The sequence below is a fragment of the Mixophyes fleayi genome, chromosome 6 (assembly GCF_038048845.1).
Source record: "Mixophyes fleayi isolate aMixFle1 chromosome 6, aMixFle1.hap1, whole genome shotgun sequence".
Classification (NCBI taxonomy): Eukaryota; Metazoa; Chordata; class Amphibia; order Anura; family Limnodynastidae; genus Mixophyes; species Mixophyes fleayi.
The window spans coordinates 72,686,303-72,713,182 of NC_134407.1; the positions used below are offsets into that span (position 1 = coordinate 72,686,303).

Consider the following 26,880-nt stretch of genomic DNA (forward strand, 5'->3'; position numbering starts at 1 on the left):
GAGGGCCTGTCATGGGTAACCACATAGAGCTTTAAAGGAAAGGGACTGCTACAGTTGAAGAGCATGCCAGCCTGGTCGCTTGTGTTTATTGTTAGGGACCAGGCCCAGACACAGTGCTAAGTTCAAAAGAGACAAGATGATCTATAAAAGTCATAAGCAGACAGTGGAGTTAAAGTAAAAATTTCACCAGGTTCTCTGGTGTTATTTCTTTGTGTTACTTAAAATAGAGCCTTGCTTTGGGAAATCCTGTCATTTTGCTTACTTCATAGTGCACAAGACAAAGCTAATACTAAAAGCAAAAAACAAAAAAAAACAAAATTGAGTCCTCTTTAAATTGTCCTTAAAATGGAATTACAGGAATTATATTAAAAATAAAATCATATTTATCTCCAGTTCCTCATGCTGCTTCATACTACATTCTTATGGTTCAGTGATGTCACTAGCTCATAGTGTTATAGACTACATTCTCATGGTTCAGTGATGTCGCTAGCTCATAGTGTCATAGTGTTTCCCGAGCTGCCCCCCTGCACTGGAATGACCTCCCTCGCTCCATCCGTCTCGCTCCCAATCTGTGCTCCTTCAAACGGGCACTCAAAACTCACCTGTTCCTGAAAGCCTACCAACCATCCACTTAACCCCTCATCCACTCTGCTTGTTCTCCCTCCTCTCCCCTGGTCCCTTTTTTTCTATTGCATCACTGCCTCCCTTCGTGCCTGTTTTGTCCACCCTCCCTTAGGATGTAAAGTCGTATGAGCAGGGCCCCTCTCCCCTCCTGTCTTCATACCGACTCTTCTGCTCCGCCCTCACTCCATATGTCTGCCCGGAGTTTCCGAAGCATTGGTACTTGGTGTTTATTGTTCTGTGATGTTTTACCCTGTATGGTCTACTGTTCGTATTATGTAAGGCGCTGCAAAAACCCTGTGGCGCCCAACAAATAAATGATGAAAATAATAATAATAGACTACATTCTCTCGGTTCAGTGATGTCACTAGCTCATAGTGTTATAGACTACATTCTCACGGTTCAGTGATGTCGCTAGCTCATAGTGTTATAGACTACATTCTCACGGTTCAGTGATGTTGCTAGCTCATAGTGTTATAGACTACATTCTCACGGTTCAGTGATGTCGCTAGCTCATAGTGTTATAGACTACATTCTCATGGTTCAGTGATGTCGCTAGCTCATAGTGTTATAGACTACATTCTCATGGTTCAGTGATGTCACTAGCTCATAGTGTTATAGACTACATTTTTGGGTCTCAGGCTTCCAATAGCAGATTCAAAGAAGATATAAAAAAAATATAGTTAGAAAATACCAGGATTTTTTGATTTTTTTTTTTTAAATAAGTTTAAAAAATGCTATATTTAATTAAATAAAGCATTTTTTCCTCAGGATGGCGATTGCAATCAGTGGATTGCGGTGGTGCCACTGCAATACTTTTTAAATAGGCTTCCCCATGCTTTGCATAGTGCTTAGCATTGAGGCCAAAACATTCACTGTTGTACTTATCAGACAATAGAATCTTCCTCCACTTGGTATTTGGTTCCTTTCACATTCTTTCTGGCAAACGCTAGACAAGCCTGTGGGAGTTTTCCTCAACAAAAGTTTACGTTTTGACACCCTACCATAATACAGATGTTTGTCTATTGGGCAACAATAGCCTGGTCATTCAGTTTTGCCAAGAGTTGCCATACGTCTTTTTGGCCTCCCTAAAAAGTGTCCCTCTCTCACAGATGCACGGTCTTGAAAAAAAAATCCTGTTCTAGACCAATTCACAGTTGCGTCACATTCTATTTCTTTATGATGGACTTAACAGTGCTCCAAGGGATACTAAAACATTTATGAAAGCTTCTTAAATCTTTCTCAGTTGGTGCTTTGCAGTAAACCCTTTATGTGATTTATTTTGAATGTTCTTTGATATCTTCATGATGAATCTCGTTTGGAAACACACTAACCAACTGAGGGAACTATCACAAACGGGTGAATTTATATTTAGATCAATTTAAACACTAATTGCACACAGGTGGATGGACTCTCGAGGCAACAGATTGCACCAGGATTTATTTAGGTGTGAATACTTATGTATTGTATAGTTATTATTTGTAATTAATTAAGAAAAAGCTTTAGAGTTCTTGTTTGTTAGTTGACATTAGAGTATATTTGTTAGAAAATCCATTTTTAATTCCATGACATAAAATAAAAAGTGAAAAATGACAAATACTAATTCCATTGTAGGAAATAAGTACGCTTACGGGAGGGGGGTGGGTGGTTACAAAGTACTGGGCTCGGGCCTCCCGCCCCCACAACCATGAGTAGCAGGGTGGACCTGTGCAGCTTTATATAACCCCATGTGCCTGGCCCTGCCTCGGGAGGTAGTGGGAGCCCAGAAAATCATCAGTAGAGAGAGGCAGGTGATGTGTCCTTTCATGTGTGGAACTGGTGATACTGACATGCAGTAAGCACTATGGGGGCACTGTGTATAATTATAGGGTACTATGAGGGCACGGTGCATACTGTGGGTATGCACAGTGTGTGTGCGGGAGTTGATGGGAATAAAGGACTGCACTTTAGATTTTTGACTCTAAGGGATTGTGACTCGTTAGCTGGCGCAGCCTGCTTTGGAGTGACTCCATCCCCTAGCAGATGTTGAGGAATCGACCATGGCCAACGTGGTGTTGCCATCGCTCCCCCTTGCCTGTGTGCCACCTCCTTCAATCAGCGAAGCACAAAAACTGTACTGTAAGCATTTATGGAGGGGGCCTATGATTCCTCTTAGCGGTCATGTGTACCCTTTACGTGAACACATTAAGTTCTCTGGTAATTGTATCTAATGGCACAATATCAGCAGTTATACACTACATTTAGAGATCAGCGTACGACCCAATGACCTCACTGCATTTCCCTAGAAACGCCACCCCACTGGTATTTTTAATAAATCAAAATGTTTCTTGACACTTAGTACAATTTATTTTGTACATTCCTGAACGTTCTGTGCTGGTGGTTTTCCACTTCTCTACAAGTCTTTCCACTAATGTATGACTAGGATTCTGCACAGACCATGCAGATGTTAACGCAATCAAAGCAATGAATAGCCGTTTAATTGAAACTTTGTCTGTGAAAACATGTTGGCTTCAATGGTTTGGTGGAGGGTGGTTCATTTGCCCTATCAACAGTTACTAATGTATGATGAGTCTCAAATTACATTTAGTACATTTACCATCTTCATATCTTCATGCTCTATTGGTGACATGCAACCAAACCACTTTGCCTTCGCGCCATTTGGGTACAAGCATTCTGCAGGAAGGTCAGAGACTAACATGGATGACTGAATTTTGATAACACCTTTAAATACCAAAAATCCCCACAAAAAACAAAAAGCATAAAAAAAAAAAAAAAAAAGAATGTTTTGTTTGTTAGGTTTTTTTTGGTTACTTATTCATATTTTTCATGTAGCTTTATGTAAGTATATGGGAACCCTTTAAACATTGGGTGACTACGTCCTCATAATCGGAACATTTATATAAACAGATATGGGTCTTATCTCTAAAGTCAAATTAACAGTTTATCAATATAGAAATGCATAAATATAACCATAATGTAAAAAAAAAATACATAAATATTAGATTTAAAAAATGTATATATATGAAGTTATACATATATATTTATGAAGTACACATTAGTTTATTGTTATTCGGACTGCGGTCACTTCTCTTGCCTCTTTTTTCTCCCATCAGTGGTATTACTTTAAAACAGGATGAAAAATTAAGAAATCAGTTTAGTAGGCTAAAAATAAAGATTGTCTTTGTCATTGTAACTTTGAGCAAGCAATTAGAACAGCTCTTCTGTTACCACTGTCACCTAGAAAAGATATATAGTGTTTTAAAAATTTAGACTTTGTATTGCTCGCTATTCACAGATGACCAAAAGGTATCAAAGACATGTCCATTGTGTAAACTGTAAAGCTTGTTGGTTTTAGTTTCAAGAATAATCCATACAAATACTTCTTCTTTCCATTTCAGCTGTCCTCAATACTTCATGAATATCTAATAGGACAATAATTCACCTCTACATGGACGTAATGTCATCAAACCTCTCCTAGCAGGGAGTCACTGAGCAGAGTTGGATGGAGCTGCACTGATAGATGTAAGTCCCACGTGGGGGGGAATAAATAGACATATTTGAAACTTTTCTTAAATAAGATGAATTTGGTAAAAGTGAGTGGGAAAAAGTTCCCTATTTAAGCTACATTACTTGTAAGGACAGTGTGTTTTTTCTCTTTGGACTTTTTGTTCCTAGCTTTTTTTGTTTAGTTTACAGAATTTTGCCCTCTTTCATACTGCGGCCAAAAGTTCCTCTAATTCAGGTCTTGCAGCATCACACAGAGTGTGGAGAAAACCAATACTGCAGCCAGGACAACATATCACTGTGTCTCCACAGTCCTTAATAACACGCCAGAAAACAAAAGTATTAATGCTTTAATGAAATGAACCATGGCTGTAATATGATGTATGATTAAATTAGTTTATTAACTGTATTGATTATAACTTAGTTCTGTATGTCACAGAAATTGAGATTATCTATATGTATGCACCTTTTTTGTATTATTGTTTGACTATAATAGTATCGGGTTTACTAAAATAATTGGCAATATTTGTGAAAGCACGAGATCCTCATTTAAACAGGTTTTTCCTTCATTGCTTCTGCTGTGTACAGTAGGGGGGGAATTCAATTGGCTGCGTTACTTTAAAAAGTAACGCGGCCTGCGCACTATTACAGTAATAGTGTATGTTAATGCAGTTATTATAGTAGTTTTAACGCCAGCATTTCGGTCACCGCTCCCTGAGCTGCGAGCAGAAAGCCGGGTTAAACTTGCCGTAATAACGGTATTCGCTTTAATGCAACGATACTTCGGGGGGGATGGAGTACTGGAACAAGCTGGATAGGGCAAATATAGGGTAACATATGGACTGGAAGAATGGTCAGGTGGAAAGGATCCCCAATACTGAGGTAGAGTGACTGCGGTAATAGCTGCTGCAGCCTTGGGTGAAACTGAATGGGAATGACAAGTCCACGCACACAGACAAGTGAGATGAAGCTGGATCAGTAGTTGAAGGCACAGTAATAAGGTCAGGAGGAAAAGCTAGGTTCAATAAAAGTAGATCTACGGCAAAGGATAAGGGTAGCATAACCAGCCATACAGGAAAGAGATAGAAATATACAACTATATACTAGCAATACAGCTGGAAACTTGCAGAAAAGATAGTGTCTTGAGCTAGCATGGCTCCGGTCCTATTTGAAATCGCTACTAGATTCAGTATGTCCAGAGAACACTGTGTGCCTGTATTGGTGTATGGTTTGTTCTGAGCAGTGGTGGGTGACAACTATGATGTATATGCAGACAAGTATAAAAAGAGAAAGTAGGTCAATAAACAAGAGCCAGAAATGCCAGAGTTCAGCAATGCTTTGTTCGAGATGTAACAGTTCAGAAAATAAAGCTTTGCTGATTGTATTGTTTGCTTTATGCATGTTCACTGCAATCTGTACCATCCATGTAACAATACTCACATTGCATTTGTCTTGAGGATAGTTCACCAAAGCAGAATATTTTCATATATATAGTGAATCCAAATAAAATCAGAAATGACATAAACAGATCTACGGCACACAAAGCACATTTAAAAACTTGAAAAAATGAAATAAAACATTATCAAACAATAAATATTGTGTATAGTAATCCTATGCTTTCCTAACACATTGTACTTTATATCATGGAACCAATATTAAATATTGGTTATGTTATGCGGGTGGGCATAGATTGCTGCCTGAGTGCATTCCTATGTACTCATCCGGTCATTGTGATTTATGGCGATTACATTTGGCGAAACACACCTACAAATATACCAGTTTTATTTTCAAACAGTGATATAAACATAAATTTTCAGCGCCACCACACTGCTTGGGGACTTCTCAACATTTTCTTAAAAGATGTAAGACGAGTAGCCAACTTGGCTTCCCTAGAATATGTGAATATTACGCACGTAAAACAAAACGGATCGGAGCCACAAAGACCCCATCATTAGCATAGAAGGCTGTCTGGGCAGAAAGTGAGCGATGAGCTCTGGAGCAGGGAGTGGTGTGTCAGGCTGTGGAAGGGTGACCTCGGTGCGAGCACCCTTGGTTCAGGCAGAGATCCCATTTCAATGTCTGGTTCATTTAGCTGCATTTTATGTAGCTGTGCTGCCAAAGGGACGCTCAGTCCTTGACTTTGGCACAGTCCGACCTCTCTCCTCCCATGGTAAACAACTATTCAAACACGGAAGGGAAAAATATGCTACAATCGGTTTCCTCTGTGGATATCATTTAACTTTTCTTGTAAGCCTAAAATCACTGGAAATTTTAATTGCATCTTCCCAGGTGACCCTTCCTACATCTTATACTTCTACTCCTGTACACTGTCACTTTTCCTCCCTTTACTACTTCAAAGAAGTGACAATTAACTACTGACACAGCAAAACATTTATTATTAAACTAGGGAAAGGTGAAATATACTTGGGGAACTACCCTATTCCTGTTTTACCCTTTAAAGCTGGTGGTTTAATGTCCAGTCACTACAGTCTCTTGAAACCTGCTGCTATAAATAATGCTCTTCCTAATACTCTTCTCAGAGAAATGTGAATCCTCAGAACACATCTTACAATGATGCTGCTAGCAATGGGGTATTAGGGGACTAATGGCAACTAGCATTTAAAGGGCCAGTGCTACCACTAGACATACCTAGGTAGTTGTAGATCACCAGGGTTTAGGGGCCCCTAAAATCGTAGATGAGTGACAAACCGTCACTCATGCAGTGTGTTTATCTTCACTATGGCGTCCACACACTAAGCATCGGTCACTCACATGGAGGGGCATCAACTAGCAGCTTCTTACCTGTGAATATGTTATTGAGGGTACGCTGCAGACCTAAGTATTTATCTAGTTGCTGTTGTCTGAATCCAGTCTCTGTGTGAGTGCCTGGTGGGTCTACTGCATAACTGTGGAACCCACAGTGCAACATCTCTACAAAAGTATGTAGCACTCATTGGGAGGAAAGATGTTACAAAGCTTCTTGAAATACACTAGGTCAGACTTGGTCAGCAGTTTGAAGAGTCTGCGTATTGTGCTAGTGAATCTGTTTCTATAGCTCTTCACACTGCTAACCAGAACAGTGTGCCCTGCACTGATGAGACCAAAGCAGGTAGAATGATCTGGCTGCAAGTAGATATTCACAGAACTGCCATGTAAATGGCATCTTAGAGAAGCCTCTTCTCATTGTTCTAGTGAGACTTAGGGGCCTATTTAAGACACATCAGCAAATATGATAGTTAGTTTTCAATCCTCCTCGCATTGCTAAGGATTGAACTAACTTTCATATTTATTAAAAAACCTTCACACGAACAGTAGTTCCGAAAAACTGCTGTTCCTTTGAAGTGCAATGCTCACCTTTCACTTGCCTCTTCTCTTCTCCTCCCATGCAATGTTTCCTCCTTCTAATCTCTGTGCGCATGCGCCGACCGAAAACCTCGGGCATGCGCACACAGATCCTGGACTGCAAGAAGGTGAGTCATGTGACAGAGAGGGATCACATGATCCCTCCACACATGTGCTGTGCAGCTCTGCTCTTCCGAACAGAGCTGTCTTCAGTGAAAGTTTTCAGTTATGTTGGGCTGACGTACATTAACATGATTGAAAACTTAGTTTCGGTCATTAGTACATATCGTTACTGAGCACTCCCCGTACACTGTTATGGGGAGTGCTCAGAAAAACGATAAGACATGCAAAGCTATCTGCTGCGATGCCACAATAGTACATAGCTAAATCCCCGAAAACTGTTGTTTTCGGGGGTTTAACAGGAGGAAAAAATTTGATAAATAGGCCTCTTAAGGAGAATACAATTTGGTAAACATTTTAAAACAAAGATAGATGAACAGAGAATTCCCACTCAATCCAAATATCTACACTGCTGTTTGTAAATGAGCCAGAACGATCAGATGAGCCTTGTGACAGGTGAATGTTTTTGCTCAGAGTCTGATATTAAATTATGAAGTGTTACTTCCCAGTGTACAGGCATGCTGGTTCTTGTCTGCATTCTATATTACTGTATGGAGCAAGATGAGAAAAATAAGCAGAACTGGAGGGAAGTTATGTGCATGTGAGGTGGAGGTTTTTAATCATCTTAGAGTCAAAGAAGGAAAAAACATCTGTACTTATACTGGTAATCCCCTCAAAAGACAAATCAGCTCAAATATATAAAATCATTCACAGACTTAAACATGCTGGAACGGTTTCACTGTATTAACTCTTTAAAGTATTCGTATGTAGGAGAACCTGAACTTCTTTATTTTTTTCCTCTTGTCATTGTATTAACAACAAAGTGCAGCCTAATTCAAGGGGCTAAATTAGTGCAAAACCTAAATAGTTTTGTAGCTTGTGGTGCTAATTAAACAAAGTTAAATTAGCGGCAATAAATGAAATCAATACGCCATTTAGAGCAAAAATACGCTGCACAGCAAGGCATGTAAAAAGAAAAAAAAGTGCACAATGGTAAAAAAAAATATAGGCCTGTAGTACATATTTAATGTACAAAGTATTTCTTACCTTGTACAACTGTTGTCAGGTACATTGTGATTGGGATATTTTTGTAGAAGTGGCCGTAATATTATCACTAATTTAATCTGGGGATTGGGACTACTCGCATAGATGGCAAGTAGGCCCAATCCACTTGCTAAATTAGCATGAGCACCATCACTGCTGTGGTTGTCCAGTGAATTAATACTAATTTAGGCTGTTGGTATTAACAACCCAGATTCTCAGGAAGGTAGGAGCAGGGTAAGTAGAAGGGGTGAGGAGATTGAGCAGGGGTATAGGGAGTATGGTTGGGGGAGGTGCAGGATGAGTTTGGCAATAACTTGCCTGTTCAGAGAATTGGGGAGATTTGAGCTGGACTGGTGAGTCTGTTAGTATGTGTTTTATGATAGGTGGGGGTCTATGTATACAATACAGCAGGTTACAACTTTTGCACTGTTTTAGTATTATTATATACCCCCCATATAGTGAAATATTAGCATGCATGGAGTAATGAGACTACATGATGTAGCATCATATGTTCTCACTGACTTATGCCCCCCCCTCTCCCAAGGTACAAGGTACTCAACCCCCTGAGTCTTGTGGAATGCAAAGGCCTGTTAATGGTGGGGTCCCCATGACTGCAGCTCAGTGTGGTTACAAACCTGTATGACGTGATCAGGGGAGGGCTGGCAAATTTTAGCCTGGGGGACAAAACTGGACTCAGCAGCCTATTTTAAAGGAAAAAAAAATGCAGGTGACCCAGCCCAAGGTAGGCCAATATGGGACCGACCCGGGGGGGGGGGGGCAGATGGCCCCTGCCCTCCTGCCCTTGGACGTGATACGATGACATGACCGGTCTGAGTGGACTGTTTCATAGTGTAGTGCTGCCTTTCTTTTGTTCGAGAGTGAGCCACCCAGACACTACATTTAGAAACTGAACTGAAACAAATGAACTATGGAATTATTGTGGGTCTTGGTGCATATACAGATTACACACATACACCAGGTGGTTAGTTTTTTTCACATTTTAAAAGGCTGACAAAAAAGAACAGTATTATCAAAATGTGGTTACACACATGGGCCTTTTGTAAGCATAGTAGCAGCACAATGCACTGCATTTTCCTGATGTACACTATTCCCAAGCATTTATGGACAGAACCACATAAACAGAATGTTCGTAGATGCATTCCAGACCGCTTTTGGGTTGTTTCATTTTAATGCCATTACAATAAAAGGGTGTGTGTGGTAGGGTGGCTTGGTGTTTGGGGGTGGTGGTGCCATACTTTGGGTCTTTTGAGAGCAAATTCTTTGGTTTTATTTCATGTGAAAAAACTATTTGGGTTTATAAAAAAGGAAAAAAAATAATGATTGTATCTTACAGGTACAAATAGAGAGGACATTATGCAACATACTGTGGACATGTTGGTCTCAACCAGAGGAGAACTAAATTTATTATCAGCCTAAGCTGAATATGCTATGAAAAAGGGGATAAATTTGACAGGTTACTGCTCTTAGGAATTACATTACGTCAAAGTAATGTCATGTCGGTTAGGTCTGTCAAAGGTAATCTAATTAAAGACCCCAAACAAATTACTGGTGATATTTTTAAAAAAATTCTACAGTAAGCTCTATAACATTGCTCACACTACAAATGTTCCCCCACCAGTTGCTGAATCAACACAAGACTTCTTAACCCAATGTGAGCTACCCAAGCTCACTATAGGCTCACTAGAGGTGCTGGGTGCTGAGGTTATGGAGAAAGAGGTTACAGAAGTTCTTAAAAAATTTAAATCAAATAAAACCCCCAGCCTGTATGACTTCTCACTTCTTACTACAAAACATTTTGTGCCACCCTTTCCCCTCACCTGACCTCCCTGTTTGACAGCATAGTAAAAGGTTATCCCTTTTTACAAAGGCATGGACCCATCCAACTGCACTTACTACTGCCCAATATTTCTGTTGAACACGGATGTCAAAGTCTACATGAAAATTCTTGCGCAACGCCTGAACACTGTGCTACCCCAGTTAGTACACTGTGATCAGATAAGTTATTTTTGTGGGCTGGTCTATCGGTGACATAACAGGAGGGCGGTTGGACTCATTCATACCACAAGTTCCTGTTGAGGCAGAGGCAGAATTAGTTGGACATTTATGCTCATTACTTTATGTCAATTTGGGCTCGGGGGGGACATTTATTCCAGGGAATACAAGCGCTTTACTCAGATCTCTCACCAGGATCTTGATGAATGGTGTCCTCTCTGAGATCTTTGATATCACAAACGGTACTAGGGGGTGCCTACTTTCACCCCTGAATTTTGAACTTGTCATCAAGCACTTGGCCAAAAGAATGAGTCTGTCCCCAGATATTAAGGGCATCTCTGTGGGTCTTGTCTTCTTGTAGTCATATATTGGGATACAAAATTATTTTTTCTAAAACAGAGGCTTACCCCCTCCACTTCCCTTCTTCCACACTCAATCTCCTCAAAACCAATTACAATTTTTCATGAAAATACAATAAAATAAAATATGTAGTTTTTTTGTTGTCATTTGTTTTTATATCACTGGCACCTGTGACACACTCTACAAGGAGACCTTTCCCATGTTATATGATCTATTGAATTGAACCTGTTCAGATGGCAGACGTTGTTTATCTCTTGGCTTGGAAGAATAGGGACACTTGAAATGAATATCTTGCCTAGGCTACTTCCAGACCCTGCCAACTTGTCATGGGTGTCCCCAGATCTACACTGACCCAATTGCATAAATTGTTCATACAATTTGTTTGGAAAAATAAGCCACCAAGAGCCAGCTTTTCAACTTCTTAAACTTAAGAAGCACCACCTCTAATTGAGGTAGAGGCTTCCCAGATATACGCCTTTTTTATATTGCTTCTCACTTAAGTCGGACAGTCACAAGGTTTGCAAACAATCATGCTGCCATATGAGTAACTTTAAAGGCTAACTGTGAAGTCACCTTCTTGGCTGCAGCTGTAGCTGTTTCACCTTGATACAGACCTCAACTAGTACACTCACACCCGTTAGTAGGCTTCTTCTGCCAAATATGGGACCACTGCAAAATCCACTTTAATATAATTTGTCCCTATCTTCCCTTATCTCACTCTAGGATAATTATAGTTTGTTCCAAGCCAATCCACCTCCTATTTTGTGCATTGGTCCTCTAATGGCATTAGAGTGGTACACAATGTTCTAGGGTAATTGTGCATGGAGATGCTACAACAGATATATGGGCTCCGGTTGGTGAGACTCTTTGAGTATGTACAACTAAGGCACCACGTCTCTTCTCTTCCTAAGGCACTCGTTGCAAGACCCTTAACGCAGCTTGAGTCATGTTGCTAAAGACATCCCCTCTGAAAAGGAATGATAATTTCCCTTTATAATCCAGTGAACACCAACAATCTCCTACCACTAAACATGCAATTAACTGCGAACCTGACTTAGGTAGACCCTCAGAAAAGTACTCTTGGGGCCTGATTCATTAAGGATCTTAACTTGAGAAACTTCTTATTTCAGTCTCCTGGACAAAACCATGTTACAATGCAAGGGGTGCAAATTAGTATTCTGTTTTGCACATAAGTTAAATACTGACTGTTTTTTCATGTAGCACACAAATATCCACTTTAAATTTCAGTGTACAAATAAGCTATCAAGTATTTGTGTGCTACATGAAAAAACAGTCAGTATTTAACTTATGTGCAAAACAGAATACTAATTTGCACCCCTTGCATTGTAACATGGTTTTGTCCACGAGACTGAAATAAGATGTTTTTCAGGTTAAGATCCTTAATGATTCAGACCCATGGTCAACAATTAGTACAATAGTGTCAAAATCCTCACTCTCGATCCTCACTCAGGGAAAATGCATATAACCACAGTGTTGGATAGGCTCTATCCTCCACATCTGGCGGACATGTTCTAAAATCACCAGATTCTGGGAAGACCTAGGTCCTTCCTCTTCTGGCTGCTGACTGAGAGCTTGAATAACACATCTAAGAAGCTGGCTACTCAGATCCTCAATGTGGCTAGATGTTTAGTAGCTAGCCATTGGAAAAAAGTAGATCTGCCTACCATGCAGCAAGTATACAATAAAATTAGTTTTTTTGCAAATATGTTAAAAATCTATCTAAACAATAAAACCCATAAAGTCACCTAAATTTGGAGACTATTGTATTACTACAACAGCTCATGCCTCCAAAATTACCCCACTACTGGAATTTCAGAACTTATCTGGTAGAAGACCAGATAATTTTATTTCCATTTGCTGAATTAAATGGGACTTTTTTTTACCTTTTTTTTTTTTTATACTTTTCACTGTATCTGTTTATTTGAATTTACCAGGCCCCTGGAGACCAACCTCAATTCAACGCCCCCCTTCTCCCTTATTATTACATTTTAATATGCACTTTTTTTTTTTTTTTTTAGCGCACAGGCGTTTTTTAACCTGAATATCCAAGATTCACACTTGCAAATTTACTTTGTTGTAAACAATGATTCTGCAGCTTCTTCCATGTGTTGCTTCCATGACTGTACATAATTTCTGTGACAGATGTGCTTTGTTATATTTGAAAACTTAGTCATTAAAGAAAAGAAGAAAAAATGTTACAAAAATTGCAGCTTGTGTATTGAAACTAGGGATGTGCACCGGCGACTTTTGAGGTCTCGTGTTTTGTGTTTTGGATCCGGATTTTCGTTATTTTTGAGGTTCGGATTTGTCTCGCAAAACACTTGACGAAAGGTCTCGGTTCGGATTTAAGGTATTGGATTCGGATTTTTTTTGAAAAAAACATAAAAAGTTTAAAAATCAAGTTTTTGGGCTTATTTTCACTCCTAGGCTATTATTAACCTCAATAACATTCAATAACAAGCATTTCCACTAATTTACAGTGTATTCTGAACACCTCACAATATAGTTATTAGTCCAAAACGTTGCAAGAAGGTATCTTTCTGGACTGCGTAGAGGAGTGGGTCACCACAATATATATTAAAAACCCTGAACTTTTATGATTCGCACCAATAATTGTACCTGGACTGCGTAGAGGAGTGGGTCACCACAATATATTAAAAACCCTGAACTTTTATGAATCGCACCAATAAATGTACCTGGACTGCGTAGAGGAGTGGGTCACCACAATATATATAATAAGAAAACCATCAACTGGTTTGATTCGCACCAATAAATGTACCTGGACTGCGTAGAGGAGTGGGTCACCACAATATATTAAAAACCCTGAACTTTTATGAATCGCACCAATAAATGTACCTGGACTGCGTAGAGGAGTGGGTCACCACAATATATATAATAAGAAAACCATCAACTTGTTTGATTCGCACCAATAAATGTACCTGGACTGCGTAGAGGAGTGGGTCACCACAATATCTTAAAAACCCTGAACTTTTATGAATCGCACCAATAAATGTACCTGGACTGCGTAGAGGAGTGGGTCACCACAATATATATAATAAGAAAACCATCAACTTGTTTGATTCGCACCAATAAATGTACCTGGACTGCGTAGAGGAGTGGGTCACCACAATATCTTAAAAACCCTGAACTTTTATGAATCGCACCAATAAATGTACCTGGACTGCGTAGAGGAGTGGGTCACCACAATATATATAATAAGAAAACCATCAACTTGTTTGATTCGCACCAATAAATGTACCTGGACTGCGTAGAGGAGTGGGTCACCACAATATATTAAAAACCCTGAACTTTTATGAATCGCACCAATAAATGTACCTGGACTGCGTAGAGGAGTGGGTCACCACAATATATATAATAAGAAAACCATCAACTTGTTTGATTCGCACCAATAAATGTACCTGGACTGCGTAGAGGAGTGGGTCACCACAATATCTTAAAAACCCTGAACTTTTATGAATCGCACCAATAAATGTACCTGGACTGCGTAGAGGAGTGGGTCACCACAATATATATAATAAGAAAACCATCAACTTGTTTGATTCGCACCAATAAATGTACCTGGACTGCGTAGAGGAGTGGGTCACCACAATATATTAAAAACCCTGAACTTTTATGAATCGCACCAATAAATGTACCTGGACTGCGTAGAGGAGTGGGTCACCACAATATCTTAAAAACCCTGAACTTTTATGAATCGCACCAATAAATGTACCTGGACTGCGTAGAGGAGTGGGTCACCACAATATATATAATAAGAAAACCATCAACTTGTTTGATTCGCACCAATAAATGTACCTGGACTGCGTAGAGGAGTGGGTCACCACAATATATATAATAAGAAAACCATCAACTTGTTTGATTCGCACCAATAAATGTACCTGGACTGCGTAGAGGAGTGGGCACTGGGCACCACAATAAAATATATAAAAAACCTTCAACAGGTCTGCATTACACTACACATACGGCTGCTCCTCCATCCTCTCCATCATATACATGTTGGAGTTTTAGCATGTGACAACCTCTTGTTTTTGATAATGTCAGTGCATTTTGAATATTTTTCAATTTGCCCCACACCACTGAATGTACTTTATCTATGATACGCATCTATCTATCTTGACTGCGTAGTGTGGTGGCCCCGGTACACAATTTGGTACCGGGGCCACAATAAAATAAATACACCCTCCACGTGTCAGAATTCCACCAAACAAGTATCTGGACTGCGTAGTGGGGTGGCCCCGGTACCCAACTTGATACCGGGGCCACAATAAAATAAATACACCCTCCACGTGTCAGAATTCCACCAAACAAGTATCTGGACTGCGTAGTGGGGTGGCCCCGGTACCCAACTTGATACCGGGGCCACAATAAAATAAATACACCCTCCACGTGTCAGAATTCCACCAAACAAGTATCTGGACTGCGTAGTGGGGTGGAATCTCGAGGGGATTTGGTACCGGGGACACAATACCTCCATCAACCCTCTAAATCCCACTCCACTGATGGCGGACACCGGGCGCACGTCTAACACCAACATTGCAGTTACAGCCGCAGTTATACGCTTTGCAATAGGGTGACTACTATCGTATTTGGTGGTCATGGCAAACGACTGTTGGACGGTCAATTGTTTGGTGAAAGACTTAGCGGTCTTACGACTTCCCCTCTGGGAAGATGACCGACTAACAGCAGCAACAGCAGCAGTGGCAGTAGTAGGCGTACCGCTGCAGGATTCCTCGGATGAATCCCGTATTGAGGAGGACTCAGTCTGGCTGGTGACTTGGGCTGCAGGACTGAATCTGATGGAGATTGTGGAGGAAGTTGACGAGGAGGGTGTTGCTGGTGTGTATCCAACTGGACCACGGGATTTAGGTGTCCCTGTACCGATGAGGGTCCTAGCCCCAGTTCCTGAACTAACCACTGAACTATGAAGGTTATTCAGGTGACGTATAAGGGAGGATGTTCCTAGGTGGGCAAGATCCTTACCCCTGCTTATTTGAGCTTTACATAAGCTACATATTGCCATACATTGGTTGTCTGGATTTGGATAAAAATAACTCCAGACCGAAGAGGTGCATTTTTTGGTCTTCTGACCAGGCATGACGATGGGCTTTTTCATCCCATGGACATCAGCTGTTTCCCCCCCTGGTGCCTCATTTACAATAACCACATCACCATCCTCATCATCAAGTTCCTCCACAGCGCCAGCTACATCATCAATAGCCTCCTCCCGAGCCACCTCTTCCCGTACAGTGATGGGAAGGTCAGGCTTGACAACCACCAACACGCTTGGACTCGCCTTGGGGATTTGTGATAATTTCTCTTTAGAAGGCAGAGTTGTTTGCTGTTTTGTTGCTGACAGCATAACTCTCTTCAATTTTTTGTAGGGGGGGGGAGGAGGAGGAGGGCTAAGATCCGTGGGTGAAGCTGAACCACTAGTCATGAACACGGGCCAGGGCCTAAGCCGTTCCTTGCCACTCCGTGTCGTAAATGGCATATTGGCAACTTTACGTTTCTCCTCAGATGATTTTAAGTTTCTCTTTTTGCTACTTTTTCTTAACTTGGGCTTTTTGGATTTTACATGCCCGGTACTACGAGATTGGGCATCGGGCTTGGAAGACGACGTTGATGGCATTTCATCGTCTATGTCATGACTAGTGGCAGCAGCTTCAGCATTAGGAGGAAGTGGGTCTTGATCTTTCCCTACTTTATCCTCCAAATTTTTGGTCTCCATTATATGTAGCACAAGATACTGCAGAATGTGTGAACTTGGTAATATTGCAGTACCAATGGACTTATAATGCTGGATTGGTTTTGCAAATTTGGTTATAATTATTATATATATTTTTTTTTTTTTAAATTTTTTATTTTTTTTTACTTTTTTTTTATTTTTTACAAACTTGGGAATAATGGGGAAATAACTATGCCCTTAGAAGCACAGAGCACAGGACACAGCACCACTGGACTGAACAGGACACGGCACAGGACCCAGCAGCACTACGGAACTCAGCAGGACAGAGCACAGGACACAGCACCACTGGACTGATACTGCAGAATGTGTAAACTTTGTAATATTGCAGTACCACTGGACTTTTACTGCTGAATGTGTGAACTTGGTAATATTGCAGTACCAATGGACTTATAATGCTGGATTGGTTTTGCAAATTTGGTTATAATTATTATATATATTTTTTTTTTTTTAAATTTTTTATTTTTTTTTACTTTTTTTTTATTTTTTACAAACTTGGGAATAATGGGGAAATAACTATGCCCTTAGAAGCACAGAGCACAGGACACAGCACCACTGGACTGAACAGGACACGGCACAGGACCCAGCAGCACTACGGAACTCAGCAGGACAGAGCACAGGACACAGCACCACTGGACTGATACTGCAGAATGTGTAAACTTTGTAATATTGCAGTACCACTGGACTTTTACTGCTGAATGTGTGAACTTGGTAATATTGCAGTACCAATGGACTTATAATGCTGGATTGGTTTTGCAAATTTGGTTATAATTATTATATATTTTTTTTTTTTTTTAATTTTTTTATTTTTTTTTACTTTTTTTTTATTTTTTACAAACTTGGGAATAATGGGGAAATAACTATGCCCTTAGAAGCACAGAGCACAGGACACAGCACCACTGGACTGAACAGGACACGGCACAGGACCCAGCAGCACTACGGAACTCAGCAGGACAGAGCACAGGACACAGCACCACTGGACTGATACTGCAGAATGTGTAAACTTTGTAATATTGCAGTACCACTGGACTTTTACTGCTGAATGTGTGAACTTGGTAATATTGCAGTACCAATGGGCTTATACTGCAGGATTGGTTGTGAAAATTTTGTGGTAATTAAAAAATATTAAAGTAGTTTTTGGTATTTTATAAAAAAAACTTTTTTTTATTTTTTTAAACACAGGGGAATATTGGGGAAATAACTATGCCCTTAGAAGCACAGAGCACAGGACACAGCACCACTGGACTGAACAGGACACAGCACAGGACCCAGCAGCACCACTGACCTCAGAAGGACAGAGCACAGCACACAGCACCACTGGACTGATACTGCAGAACACAGCACAGCACAGCACAGCACAGCACTAAACAGCACAGCACTAAACAGCACAGAACTAAACAGCACAGAACTAAACAGCACAGCACAGCACAGCACTAAACAGCACAGAACTAAACAGCACAGAACTAAACAGCACAGAACTAAACAGCACAGAGGACCACCTAACACACCCTCCCTCTACCCTGATCAATGCCCGAGTGAAGATGGCGGCGACTAGCGGGGAATTTATAGGATCCGAGTATCGCGAGATCCGACAACGGGATTATGAGTCAGAGCCTCAGTTTCACTTTTGAATTTGGCGCCAATACCCGGATCTGTCTCGGATCCGACTCGGATCCGCAACGTTCGGGTGGGCTCGGATTTCAGAAATCCGAGCGCGCTCATCCCTAATTGAAACAGAATTAAGTTCAATACATTTAAATGTGCACAGTATAGAAAAATATCTTAACAGTTTATTCCGCTCTAAAAACAAAAAATACCATCAGCATTTGCCTTAAAAGGCACATGTGTAAAGGTGGTTGCTTATTACCATTATAATTCTCTAGTTACATATTTTTCTGCATTGTGACCTCTGAAACTACAGCAGAATTTCAGCCGCACACAGGGTGCACTAACAGGAAGCTAAACAGTGAAGTCTCCCAGTATGCTGTAGGCTGAGGAGAACATTAGGTAGCATTTTTTTTTTTTTATTGGATTGATTTTACAAAACCGACTCATTTTGGATTATTCTTATCTTATTTAAATAACCTCCCACTGAGGAAAAATGCAGCAACCCCACATTAGAGGCGGCTGTCTTAACAGAGCACTTTGCTCCATTTTACATTATCTGCTGTCTATTCTACATATATACTGTTATGTTTTATCATATAGGAATCTCTGCAAAATTTCTATTTTTTAAAATATTTTATCTTACTCAGGGATTTCAGTTCCACTGCGTGTGACTTGTGAAGTCATTGTGTGACTTCACAAGTCACACAATGTGTGACTTGTGAAGCAGTAACATTACCGCTGCCATCCAGGATTGCTGGGCAATCACGCAGCAGTTCTGGTAGATTTAATTCATAAATTGCCACTATTGCAGTGATAGGAAATCTGAGTTATTATCGCATAATTGTAAATAGGGACCACAGTGTCACAGAGAGACAGGTGAGTGGGAAAAACAGGAATCCATTTTTGTTTATAATTACTTGGCTGTATTTTCCAAATACACAATAGGGGTAGCTCAAATCTCTACTGCCATAAAAACCTCTTTCTTAAGATCCCCCTTAGATTCAGTGCTTTGAAGAGGAACCATTCATTGCTGCAGTGGCTTCTGAGTACAGGTCTGAATGTTTTACTGATTTCAAATCACTACCAGACAAAACTTTCAAATCCTATGGACAATATTTTAATGTCAGGTGTAGAAGGTCCTTAAAGAGCCGCCATGTAAAGAATATTTCCAAGAAGCCTGTTCTCCAGAATGCAGCTAAACATATAGCAAAATAATAAGTTTCCAGTGAGTCTAATTATGGTGAAGAAGTAAATGTCACATGCTGGACAATACGAACAGATATGCAGACACAAGGTGCACAAGACACAAGACTTTTAGTCTGACATAGTATCATTTCCTTACACCAACAGGGGATCTGACCATGCTGCAATTTTCCAGGTTTTTTTTAGTGCTCAGCATGGGTTAATACTGGTACAGAAATTGGCCCCTAAGGACAGTTTCCTACTCCCATCCATCAAGCCAGCTGTTACAGTAAGAATAGTCTTGCTTTAAAAGCCAGCCATCCAGCATGTAGCAGAGGTGTCATCATTACATGGCATGCTGTGCCCCTAGGGGATGACTGTAATTCTGCTCATCTAAGGGCTGGGACGTGAGCTTCGTTGGAGACTAGAAAAAGTTTTCTTCTTGTTGTTAGCTACAAGGATCTTTGGTTTACAACAATATTGAAGGGATGGGTTTTACATGTCCCCTTAGATTCTGGAAAGGTGTTTGTACAAGCAAGATAAAAACTAACACAACATAGTATTTATGCATCATTTATCTTCTTTAGGTTAAAGGTGCCTTTACCACTAAGCACTGTTACAGTACTTCTTACGTCCACATGTATTGGCCAAAAACGTACAGCTGGGAGCTGGTCATATAGAATTGTAAATTCTGAACTCAACGTAAGCAAAGTTCTTTACATTTTTATTCTAACCACTAAGAATCTTAAAGGGGTGTCCACAGAACCCAGATCAACAAAATAAAAAAGCAAACTTACTGTGCCTTATGATATATAAAAGGTGCATGAGTGTAAACACAAGTTAATAACTTAGTTGTTTGAAGTTGGAAATGCCATTTAACAAAAGTTTTTGAGTAACATGGAAAGCACTATGCCGGCAATACAATTATAATCAGATTACAATCATACCTCCCAACTGTCCCATTATAGGAGGGATAGTCCCTATTTGAACGCTCTATCCCACTATCCCGATTGGGACAGCTTTATCCAAATTGGTGGGAAAGTTTGTAAGTATTGTCTGTTTACTGCGCTGTGAACGGGCAGTGCACACAGCAGTGAAGTTATTTGGAGGGGAAAACAGGGCAGCCCCCATCGTGATGTGGCCATGCCCCCTACCCAAGTGTTGGGAGGTATGTTCTTCATCATCATGAACATTTATATAGAGCTAACAGATTCTGTATGCTTTACAATTGGAAACAAGAGGGCCCTGCTCACAAGTTTACAATCTATGGGACAATGGTTTGATACACAAGGGTAAGTGCTACATCATATTGAATATTTGTCCAGCTGGAATGCAAAGGTTACAAAGCATACCTGCTTACTCTCCCAGAATTTCCGGGAGGCTTCCGAATTTCGGGGAGTCTTCCCGGAAGAGTAGGCACAACTCCCAGGATCCTAAAAAAAGTCGTAATTAACAGCATTGAATATCAGGGGGCGAGGCTTAATCACATCATTAAGCCCCACCCCCGCTATTCAATGCCGCAAATGTTTCATTAAGCCCCACCCCCCACACGCCCACCTCTTCTACCCCAGCTCCCAGAAGCCAGCTTCAAAAGCTTGGCATGTATGTTACAAAGTATTTAGCGGGCTGTATGCTCAGTCACACAACTTTGTTGATCAGACGGTTGTTGTCATGTGTTAGCTGTGTAGATGGTGGTAATAGGGTAACCTAGGGAAATTAAGAGGAATATTATAAGCTTGTCTGAAGAGGTGAGTTTTCAGAGAATACTTGAAGGTTTGAAGACAAGAGACTAGGGGGTAAATGTATCATAGTCCGGTTTATGCATTCCGCGCGAGATGACAGCTAAAATTTAAAGCGGCACTGCCTTGTAAAGGGAAGCTTGCCTTTACAAGGCAGCACCGTTTTAAATTTTAGCTGTCATCTCGACGATCTCGCGCGGAATGCATAAACCGGACTATGATACATTTACCCCTAGGTCTTGTGGTGTGAGGGAGTGTGAATTCCATAAAGTTCGTGGAGCCCGAAAAAAGTCCTGTAACTGAGAATGGGAGGAAGTGATGAAAGTGGAAGAGAGATGCAGATCTTGTCCAGAATGGAAATCTCGAGTTGGGAGATATTTTGAGATAAGTGAGGAGATGTATGTTGGTGCAATTTTGTTGATGGCCTTGTATGTTAGTAGAATAATTTTATATTTGATTCGTTGAAAAACAGGCAACTAATGTAGAGACTGACAGAGTGACTCGGCAGAGGAAAAATGGTTTGCAAGGAAAACCAATCTAGCCCCTGTGTGCAAAATTGATTGTAGGGGCTCGAGTCTGATTTTGGGAAGACCAGTAAGGAGGGAAATCCAATAGTCAATACGGGAGATGATGAGTGCATGAATTAAGGATTTTGCAGTGTCTTGTGTGGGATATATACATATTCTGGAAATGTTTTTTTAGATGTATGCAGCATGATGGAAATATAGAGTTGATGTAGGGAACAAAGGATAGTTGTGAGTCAAGGATTACACCTAGGGACCAATGTTACATTAGATTGCAAGCTCTTGGGGAACTAAACAGTAATCTATTGTGTTTACGATATTAATCATACGAGTTTGCTTATTGTGATCTTGTTCCTTGTTATGTACAAGCACTGAATCTCAGAGACATAAAATGGATGAATACATTTGTCTGACTGTGGTACCTAGTGAATCAGGGAACTTTCTGACAGAAGGAACTCATTTGAAACAGATTTATATCAAAATCATTTCTTAATTCTAAAGAATGATACTTCCCAGTTGATCGCTTTCTATTTACCCTTGGCCCACAGAAGAACAAAGTGTTAACAACTGCTGATAAGTTTAAATGCTAATGGAAAGTGTCTGCTCCCATCATAGCAAGTGAGACATTGGGAAACCCGTATATCACTTATGCTGTTTATTGTAAACATAGGACAGAGAGACTGTGAATGCTGGACTGGCGGAAGTACAGAGAAAGGAATCTAAACAAGTATGATACAGTCTATTGACTGTGACAAGAGTCTTGTCACATTAACTGGGTGTATCTTCCAAAACATGAGGGTTACAATTACATTTTCAGAAATTATCAAGCCCATTACAGGTCTTAGTCTTAAGTCCCATTCATTGTACTTCAGGAAATGCCCAACATATTGAGGTTGTGGAGAGATTATAGAAAGCATTTGGATGATGTAATCACAATGACAGTGAATATAGGTACCGATACTTGGGAAGCATTATTTATAAAATTGTTATTATATAATGAGCAACATCTCATTACTCCTACTCCCAGGGGAATCTGTTAATCACCAAACAGCATTAAGTCCACCTATGAAGAGGAAAACTTGTTCATGGCACATTAAATGTGTGGTAAAAGACCAAGGGCCTATTCATCAAGGATTTATTTGCCTTATATGATGAGTAAAGAACTGTTTCTGCTTGATTAAGTCACACATTAGTATCGGGGCTATTTATCAATGAGCTAAAGCAGGACATGTCCAAGATATCTTATGCTGTAACCAAACTAACGCTCAGTACTACAGTCATGGCCAAAAGTTTTGAGAATGACACAGATATTATTTTTCACAAAGTCTGCTGCCTCAGTTTTTATGATGGCAATTTGCATATACTACAGAATGTCCTGAAGAGTGATCAGATGAATTGTAATTAATTTCAAAGTCCCTCTTTGTCAAGACAATGAATCCCAAAAAACAAAATTTTCACTGCATTTCAGCCCTGACACCATAGGACCAGCTGATATCTGGTCAGTGATTCTCTCGTTAACACAGGTGAGAGTGTTGACGAGGACAGGGCAGGAGATCACTCTGTTGTGCTGATTTAGTTAGAATAATATACTGGAAGCTTTAAAAGGAGGGTGGTGCTTGAAATCATTGTTCTTCTTCTGTTAACCATGGCTACCTGCAAGGAAACACATGCAGTCATCATTGGTTTGCACAAAAAGGGCTTCACAGGCAAGGATATTACTGCTAGTAAGATTGCACATTAATCAACCATTTATCGAATCATCAAGAACTTCAAGGAGAGAGGTTCCATAGTTGTGAAGAAGGCTTCAGGGTGCCAAAGAACATCCAGCAAGAGCCAGGACCGTCTCCTAAAGTTGATTCAGCTGCAGGATCGGGGCACCACCAGTGCAGAGCTTGCTCAGGAATGGCAGCAGGCAGGTGTGAGTGCATCTGCCCGCACAAAGACAAAGACTTTTGGAGGATGGCCTGGTGTCAAGAAGGCAGGCAATGAAGCCACTTCTCTCTAGGAAAAACATTAGGGACAGACTGATATTCTGCAAAAGGTACAAGGATTGGACTGCTGAGGACTGGGGTAAAGTCATTTTCTCTGATGAATCCCCTTTCAGATTGTTTGGAGCATCTGGAAAAATGCTTGTCTGGAGAAGGAAAGGTGAGATCAGTCCTGTGTCATGTCAACAGTAAAGCATCGTAAGACCAGTCATGTGTGGGGTTGCTTCTCGGCCAAGGGAGTGCACTCACTCACAATTTTGCCTAAAAACACAGCCATGAATAAAGAATGGTACAAAAACATACTCCAAGAGCAACTTCTAACAACCATCCAAGAACAGTCTGGTGACAAACAATGCCTTTTTCAGCATGATGGAGCACCTTGCCATTAGGCAAAACTGATAACTAATTGACTAGGGATCAAAACATCAAAATTTTGGGTCCATGGCCAGGAAACTCCCCAGATCTTAATCTCATTGAGAACTTGTGGTCAATACTCAAGTGGCGAGTGGACAAACAAACACCCACAAATTCTGACAAACTCCAAGCATTGATTAGGCAAGAATGGGAGTCCATCAGTCAGTATGTGGCCTAGAAGTTGATTGACAGCATGCCAGGGCCAATTGCAGAGGTCTTCAAAAACAAAGGTCAACACTGCAAATATTGACTCTTTGCATAAACGTAATGTAATTGTCAATAAAAGCCTTTGACACTTTTATGAAATGCTTGTAATGTTACTTCAGTATAACATAGCAACATCTGACAAAAAGGTTTAAAAACACTGAAGCAGCAAACTTTGTGAAAACCAATACTTGTGTCATTCTCAAAACTTTTGGCCATGACTGTACCGTACGTTTGCAGTTATGTCTATGGGCACTGAATTGCGAATGCAGCACAGTGGCCATTGTTAAGTTATTGGTGCACATGCAGTTAGGTACGTTGGGGGAAAGAATGAGAAAGTTTTCACATTGTCATTGAAATGGTCTTCGTGGGGCTGTCTAGGCATGATCAGGATCATAAATTGATCCTTTTTCCTGAGATAAGCGGCGATAAAAGAAGCTGCTTTACGGGCCAAAAATTTCTACATAAATAGGCTCCAAAAATAATATAAAAGTAATGACCTACTATTAATTGAGCTTTAATTGTCAATAAAAAATAAAGCCAGTGTAACTTCCACCACTGAGGCCCTTTTTTTTTTGTTCAGCAATTATCAGGATCAATACTAAATTACTTCTGGTGTTTTTACCACACAAATGTATCCAATATCACATATTTACTACAAGGTATTATGGTACATTCATTTTTGATAACATGTCTGGATCTCTGTATAGAGAAAAATGTTAAACCTAAGTTCATAAATTTGTATAGGAGAAGGTAGACTGAGTAATATAAACACATGTAAATTGTGTTTCATCTATGGAAAGTCCTATAGTCTGGACTCAAAACCTTCCTCATATGGGGAGTAATCAAGAATTTGAGTGATTGGAGGAAAGTTGCTCTTTGATTCTCCACAAGCTTAAATAACTGGACATGATGGTCACCAAAGCCCTATGACAAAGGCTGTACAAACGTAACTTATTCTCCTATGCTGGCGTTGCTTTTTCTTTAACATAAACCTATGTTTGCTCCAAACTAATTTATAGTTCACAGCCTTCCGAGAGGTAGACTGAAGCACACTGAGGTGGCAGGCATTTCTGGGAATAAATTGTCAGCTTGTTAGATGCACTGTGTAACACTAACGAGGTGGTCCTGCCTTCTGTACAGTGAAACATTACTCACTACTAAGCCATACCTTTGAAATGACTCAAGCTGCACCTAGGGCTAAGCTTAAGGCACCTGTCTCAGACAGGGCTGGCTATTAACAGATTACTTACTTACAGAATGTTTGGGGAAGTAAGAATTAGACAGACAGCTGGTCAGGAAACCAGCCAGGGACCTGTTTTCATGTACACACAGAAGAGAACAGAGGTACAAGGTCACTGTTGCATCTTCTCTCCCACATATAGGGAATACATAACTGGATGTATTTAAATTATATATACATTCATTTCTAGCACTCCAGCCATTTTCAATAAAGGATCTGAAGTGCTGCAGTAAGCTGAATGCATATTCACTATACAACCGAGACCCATAGTCCCATATAAATGCCTTTGTTCTAGGGACATTGCTCACTTGCAAAATGTTTCATGCTCATATGATTAAGGAAATGTGCTTGACAATAAGTTGCGGTTGCTTTCTATAGCCTTGCTAGAACTGCAGTTCCTTTACAGTACAAACTTAACATTACCCCCTCCTTAGCTTACCCTTTACCCCCTACAGCCTACCTATAAACTTTTCCAAAGTCTAACCCTTACCATAAATTTGTCACACAACCTAATCATCCCCCCTTACATCTTACCTATCATTAAGGAGACTGGTTGCTGACCAGAGTAGCATAAGCCACCAAGGAAATCAAAACAAATTGCTTTCCTCCAACAAGGAATTGTCCCAGGGAATAGTTGGTCAGTATTTTCATATAAATTGTCCCAGTGGAGAAATTGCAGGGATTAGTCATCATATGAAACGCTCCACTCGCCGTGTGACTCCTACTACTGCTTCCTATAATGGATAGACATGAAGGCCACATCCAATGTGTGTGGAAACTCACTGGACTCTGAGTCCTGGCTCCGCTTCTATTTAAGATAATTAAAATATTGAAGATAACCTGCATTATTCCAGGTTTTGGAAGACCGTAGAGGTTGGTTGATAGAAGGCTCAATAAAGAGTCAACTGTAATGATTTTTATGACAGGAAATGTATAGCATGAATTTTACTTTTCATCCGAGCATTATGTTGGCTTTGTTTGTCTATGAAACAGGTGAAAGACAAGAACATGGGGGTGGGTTGGTTCAGTTGACATCTACTTGACTTGTTTCAAACTGTTTAAGTGGAAATAGGAGGGAGCATGACATAGGACCATGATACCGATTGTGGAATTCAGCAGAGTGTGAAATGTAGATAACTGTTTTATCTCATCAAACCCGAAAGTGAAAATGTACTGCCTTATTGTTCTG

General features: G+C 40.3%; 1 long non-coding RNA gene across 4 annotated transcripts in view; it reads left to right on the forward strand.

Annotated features, from left to right (window-relative positions):
• LOC142160294 (uncharacterized) overlaps positions 1 to 26,880 on the forward strand; it is a 113,459-nt gene that overhangs the window by 80,155 nt on the left and 6,424 nt on the right. For all 4 annotated transcript variants that reach the window (XR_012693143.1, XR_012693140.1, XR_012693141.1 and 1 more), the window contains one exon: positions 4,020 to 4,143. This is a non-coding gene — a long non-coding RNA (uncharacterized LOC142160294). The remainder of the gene's footprint in view (positions 1 to 4,019; positions 4,144 to 26,880) is intronic.